Source organism: Octopus bimaculoides, chromosome 8 (assembly GCF_001194135.2).
Source record: "Octopus bimaculoides isolate UCB-OBI-ISO-001 chromosome 8, ASM119413v2, whole genome shotgun sequence".
Lineage (NCBI taxonomy): Eukaryota > Metazoa > Mollusca > Cephalopoda > Octopoda > Octopodidae > Octopus > Octopus bimaculoides.
Window position 1 is genome coordinate 82,620,677 of NC_068988.1, and position 7,350 is coordinate 82,628,026.

Here is a 7,350-nt window from a genome sequence, read left to right on the forward strand (position 1 = left end):
ACACACACACACACACACACACACACACACACACACAATATACAGAGAGACTAGCTATCATCCATATGTGCATATATAATATAAGATATATAAGAGGGAGGCATGGCTATGTGGTTGTAAAATTTTTCTCACTTCCATGTGGTTTCAGGTTCCATCTCATTGCAATGCTCTCCAGTGTCTTCTATGATAGTCACAAGCAGACAAAATGTCCTTCTTCATTTGTTTCCAAGTAAAGTAATATTTCTCCATAGCTGGATACATTTTCACAGAAGATTGGAAACAAAGGACGGTTTGTATGGCAAGATTGGTCAGTTTGAGGCGTTAGGAGATACAAACCCAAGGTGCCATGTATTGGGACTGAACCTGAAACTATGTGGTTAGGAAGCAAGCTTCTTAACCACATAGCCATGTCTGTGCACACACATAACCCTTTTGTTACCAACCTGCCTAAGACCATCCGGAGTTCTATGGCACAAATTTCAATTTATGCTCCAAATATCAGCTTCATTTTGACATTATTTTACTGAATTCATTATTTTGAAAATTAATATTGGCAGTGTTTTTCAACAGAAATATGGTAACAAAAACTTTAAAGAGGAAATATCTGGATTATGTTCATTAATGTATGATGCAATACACAATATACAGGGGTTGGACAAAATAATGGAAACACCTAGCATTATAGCATCATAATTTTTAAATATCTATAAAACGGTCAAAAGCGTGTTTATTTTTGTGATTTTTAAAATTTATTATTAGTGTTGCTTAATATGTTTTGCTAAAATTGCTGTTTCTTTTCAGATACCATCAAAAAAGGTAATTAAAATTCATTAAAATGACAGATCTATCAGACTTTCAAAGAGGTCAAATTGTTGGTGCTCGTATGGCAAGTGCTAGCGTAACAGAAACAGCTGAAAGGTTTGGTGTATCAAGAAGTACAGTCTTGACAGCCTTTGAGAAAGAGGAAAAAGCCTCCTCATTGAAAAAAAACTCCCAAAGAAAACCAAAACTTTCAGATAGGGACTATCGAACTCTTACACGAATTGTGAGAAAGGATTGCAAAAGTACAGCTCCCAAAATTACTGAAGAGCTTAATGACCACCTCGAGAACCCAGTTTCCACAAAAACTGTTCGCTGGGATCTGCACAAAGCCAGATTTCACGTGAGGGCTGCAATCAGAAAACCACTACTTTCAAAAACAAACATTGCAAAGCATTTAGAGTGGAGTAAAAAGCCTACAGAACTGGTCCCTAGAGCAGTGGAAGAATGTTATTTTAGAAAATTTTAGAAAAACAAGTAAGGAGTTGATATCCTCCACCATCATCACTACAAGAACTGGAGACTGTTTTAGCTGAAGAATGGACAAAATTCCCTTTGGAAACAATTCAAACTTTGTACGAGTCCATACCTCGTAGAATTCAAGCTGTAATTACTGCCAAGGGCAGTACTACCCCATATTAAAATAAATTTGTTTGAAATTTTAAGGTGTTTCCATTTCTCTGTCCAACTCTTGTATATAAACAATATTTGAAATTTAATGGGCAAGCGCGTGTGTGTGTATGTTTTGAAGTATGTATATTTAGTACTAAGTCATGTAATACTAGTACATTTAGTACTTGCATATTGCAATATATGTATCTTAAACCATATCAATTAAAGGGCTTGCCTTAATGAGATGTGTATTGTATTGTGTATGGAATGCATGCTAAATTGATTATTGACAAAATATACTACTTTTTAGTGAATGAACTTTGATCCAAACCCAACATGGCAATATATGGTGAGTTATTATAAGTCTAAATCAAATATATATGACATCTATGTTATACTGATCCATTTGTCAAATACCAGCTTCCTAGTTGTTGACAGTACAGATATACATCAGTATATTTTTCCATGCCAACATGGGTTGCAAAGGAACTTATTTCAGCCAGCATTTTGTGGCCAGGTGCCCTTCCTAATGTCAACCAGTACTTGTTTTTAAAGTAAGGGATTATTTGTATTCCAGAGTTAGAAGACAATGTTTCTGACAGTGAATGTCAACATGATGTCACCAATTTACAGCTCAATGTGCAGAATACAACCATTCATATACATATGGACCCAGACACACACACACACACATTATATATGAGTTTATGTGTATCAATTTTGCTCACAAAGCATTGCTCAACCTAGACCATGGTAGAAAACACTTAACCAAGGTATAATGCAATGGAACTGAACCCAAAACCATATACTAGCAAAACACAAACTTCCTAACCATTCAGCCATGCCTATGCTTGTCGTGCATGAGTGCATGTACACAAAACTGAAAGAAACCATTATTCCCCTGTGTTCTTCATCCCTCTGGAACTCACTCCACACCAGTGTTATTTCCTCAAACGGTCAGTAGTTTACAATGAACATTAACCATCGTTATCTCACTCCCCATAATCTCAATACCTGAAGGAGTACAGCCACTACCTTTACTCCTCAGACTAAGTAATCAAAACATACACACTGACATAGATACAATAATGTCCACTATCTAAGGAAACAAAAGAAAGCCAACCAAATTTCTTTGGAGATGAGTTATTGTTATAATCATGCATAATTTATGATTTTACAACAACTTTCTGTTCATTGTCATCACGCACAAAGCGGTTAATAAGTATATAAGCTGTTTCAACAAAGGAGAAATGACAATTTTTACCTTGGCATTCTTACTGAGTTAGAATGTCAATATATCATCAAAGAAAATAATTATACTCGCATAATATACTATTTAAGCCAAACAAGATACATTAAGAGTTAAGATACAGCACTCAAAAGCAAATATAAGAAAAGAAAGTGAGTGTGTATATTAAAGAGTAGAGGAATGTTATAGAAAGGGAGGTCACAATCTCATGAATGGAAGAATCGGTGGTAAAATGATGGCTATTTATAATATTTTACAATTGAAAGGTCATTGGTTCAAATGTATTACATGCATTTTGTTTCTCTTAACAGGAAATTCTGAATCTCTTTCCAACTGAACTATCAACAAATCTTTGGAGAATGTTATGACATGCTAGGAGAATTCAATCCACAATGAAAGTCACTTCAATTCAACTGAATCTTTTTCTAAACACTAATATTAGTAACTTCTTTAAGGCAGCATGCTGGTAGAGTAGTTAGTGCACCAAGTAAAATGCTTAGCAGCAATTCATCTGTCTTTACATTCTAAGTTCAAATGCAGCTGGGGTTGATTTTTGTATTTCATCCATTCGGGGTCAATAAAATAAATACCAGCTGAATTCTGGGATCAATATAATCAACTTACTCCCTCCCCTAAAACTGCTGGCATTGTCCCAAATTTGAAATCAGTATTATTAACTTCTTTGGATTGCCACAGGAACAAAGTAACAGTTAAAATTATATTTAAAATCAAAAGAATTCCTCATTCATTATCATCACCATTTAACATTTATTTTCCATGCTGGCATGGATGGTTCGACAGGAGCTGCCAGGTTGCAAGGCTGAACCAAACACCAAAGTCAGCTTTCACAAGGTTTCTACAGCTGGGTGCCCTTCCTAATGCCAATCATTTTACAGTATGTACTTTTGAGTACTTCTTTCTCATGCTACAGGCACATGTGAAGTTGTCAAGTTAATTGCAAGAAGAGAGACAAAAAAATTATCCTAAAAATATTTCAGAATACGGTAGCTATTGAATAGAACCTATATCTTGAAACAAACGCCTCCTTCCATCATTTATATTAAGCTACATTGAGATGAAAATATATTTGATCATCAAACATCCAACTATGAAAAAATGTCCATTCCCTGACCCACTCTGCTTCTCTCTATTATATACATACATATACACACCTAAATTGTACACTAGTAATGCACTATGCTCTTTACAACTAGCTAGCTGCAGCCCCATCTCAGCGTAAACCAACACAGTTACCAATGTTCTGTGTTTCTATCCCAACACACACCAAACATTACATGCAATCTTTCTCTGTAAGGAACTCTTGTTTGAGACAATTCATTTCCATTCTACATTGGTAAAGTTCCATATTTACCAAAAACCTCTCATCCGCCACCTCTAGTAGTTCATGAAAAATGATTTTCCCTCTCAGATACAATAAGAAGACAAACACTGTAGGTGCAAGCATGGTTGCATGCTTAAAAGCTTAGTTCCCACCTATGTAGTCTTTGATTCAGTCCTACTTAACTATAGCTCCAGACCAACCAAGGCCTTGTGAGTGGATTTGGTAGATGGAAGGTGAAAGAAGTTCATCATATATAAGTTTGTGTATGTGACTGCCTTTGTTTTAATATCATATAACGATAATAAACAAGCATCACCATCATATAAGCAATGCTGTTCATGTCCAGTCTTCCATGAAGAACATGTCTGGCCATGGAGAAATATTAACCAGTTTGGAAACAAGTGAGGATTGGCAACAGGAAGGGCATCTGGTTGTAGAAAATCAGCTTCAACAAATTCCATTTAACCCATGCAAACATGGAAAAGTAGATACAAAACGATGATGATCTGAGTTCATTATATACTCCTTAATAAATAATGGAATTTTGATCTTGAAAACCTATTTTATTGCTTTAAAAGTTCCAGTTAACTGATATTATTTCTATAGAGTAAATATAATCTTGTTGTCCGTTACAATATGTCAATAGTTGATGTAAGTTGCTTGTCCACATGTTATTCAAAAGTAATTTCATCGTGGAATTCTATTTTAAATAGCTTACTAGTTATAAAAGGATAATCTATTACAATTTTTTCAACAAAATATAAACGAAAAAAACAGTAATTTCAAGCATCGTTTTGGCTGTTTGAACCCACAATTTTAGGGTTAGTAGGTTTTTAACTAAACTTGTGTTTTTTGCTTGCTTGTTTCTTTTCAGTTTTTTTTCAGAATAAACAAATTCGTCATTTATTTGAGCAAAACAAAAAGTTACACTTAACCTAGTTAAGAAGCACAAACGCTATTGTTTAAGCTTAGCATTTTACAGCATAATCTGAACTAAATTGTTATAGAGTTAACATATTTTAGAACAAATATCTCACTGAGGGCAATTAAAATAGGCCCCCAATGACTAAAAAGCATTATTGTTCAGAAAATACTATCAAATTAATCTTACTGGATTCGCTCAGTAGTCAAGAATTTGTCATCCACATAACAGAGTGCTCTCCCTTTGATTGTGGTTAACGATGTTTTCAGGCTTCTCTATTACATTATTTTTATCAACATAAAATACCGATTTTCTTTTCACATGGTACAGTAGTTTCTTATTTATGCAAGTAATATTTCTTACTATCAGTGAGATTCATGCACCAGTTTAAGCTGCCAGTACGTGCGTGTGTGTATGTGTTTTGACGATTTTCTTTTACAAAAAAAAAAAAGAAAAAGAAATTAGTTGTCCTATCCAAGCATAACAATCATTCTTTTTCCTTTAACTGCTATTTCTAAAACTAAAAGAATTAAAATCCCATGCAGTATCTGGCTATCAGCTTTCTAAGTTCAAATCCTGCTGGGGTCAACTTTGCCTTTCATTGTTGATAAATAATAGTCCAATACTAACGTCCATTTTTCCCCTGCCTCTCTCTCTCTCTCTCTCTCTCTTTCTCTCTCTCTGTCTCTCTTTCTGTCTCTCTCTCTCTCTCTTTCTGTCTCTCTCTCTCTCTCTCTTTCTGTCTCTCTCTCTCTCTTTCTGTCTCTCTCTCTCTCTCTCTCTCACTAGATTCTCTCTGTAGTTCAAAAGCCTAACCTTGCCACAATGTGTCGTGCTGATTTAGCTGAGAACTTCACTAAAGATATATGTCTATGGAATATTCAGCCACTTAACAGGAACAGAAGGAATTCAATTGTTCCAGTAACCTGAATGCTAATCGTTGAGACTAACATCACATATTCCTTATCAACACAAACACATATATTAGATCAAATATTTATTTTTAGACCATATAATGTAACTGAGATCCCAGTAAGAGTACCAACCATAGACTGAAACTAGTGAAAACAAAAACAATAGTCACTCAACCAATATGAGTTCAACACTCACTCACACACTCCAGGAGTCTTTTACTCCACAGCTGTGATGTCACCTCCAGTCTGCCCTTTCTACCACTAGGCTTCTGCTCCTCACAGCTGACTGGTGTCAAACCATCTCAAGCATTCTTGACTCACCCACCTCTCCTCTTATCACCTATGTGGTATTCACTCCTGCCAGACCCCACACTTAGAATATAGTCAACCCTTATTCCCTGGCACTAATCAATTCACCCATATCTTATTAACCATAATGTTGGCCCTCTGAAATTCCCTCCAAACAGATGTTGTTCCTATTCACATTGAGCAACAATAGTTTAAATCAAATGTCAATGATGTATCATCAGTTTCAGAAGGTGAGTAAAAACCAAGGGAACTGTCTCTTCCTCTTGACCAGTGGTTCTCAACCAGGGTCCATATAAGGAAGTTGTTCAAATTTATCTGCAATAATTTGGTTATATTAATACTTCTACAACACACAAAATCTTTTAATAATTATTTTTATACAATTCCTAATATTATTTAATTATAAAAATATAATAGGCTTTTTTTTAACATCATATGAGTAAAATAGGAACCAATGGGGTCCATAGGTAAAAACTGGTTGAGAAATGCTGATCTAGATCTATTTAATAAATATACATTTTCTTAAAATATAAACGTTTATTCTAAAAATTAACCACTTGACAAAATCCTTTGAGCAAAGTCAACAACATTCTGAATGACAAATGCAGTTAGATTAACTTTACCAGAACTAAGATGAATTAAGAGAAGTCATTTCTTATAAATGAATTACATGACTCTTGGGTAAGAATTAAGTGTAGGCACTGAAAATTAGCTAACAATATTTTTTGCATTATATATATATATATATATATATATATATATATATATATATATATATATATATACACATATATATTACCTATTTGCAAATACATAAGGTACCATGGTAAAATGCAACCAGTACACCATATATAATGGTTGATCCAGCCACAGAAACCATACTAAAATAGAATACATATAAGCAAGACATCATCCCACTGATCATTCAAGCAAGAAAGTAATGCTACATAAGGACTTGAACCATAAAGACCTGTTCAACTCACACCACATGGAAAATGGATGTAAAATAATCATGATGATGATAATACACACAAACATATATCTGTATGCACACATATTGGAGCACAATCCAGTCCTACAGGTCATTATATCCTGTCACATTATTTAACCCATGCCAACTTGGAAGATAGCCATTAAATGATTACACACACACACACACACACACACACACACACACACACAC

The 7,350-nt window shown here is 34.5% G+C and overlaps 1 protein-coding gene across 2 annotated transcripts in view; it reads right to left on the minus strand.

The window, feature by feature from the left end:
* LOC106871893 (TSC22 domain family protein 1) overlaps window positions 1-7,350 on the minus strand; it is a 146,340-nt gene that overhangs the window by 106,479 nt on the left and 32,511 nt on the right. The window lies entirely within an intron of this gene.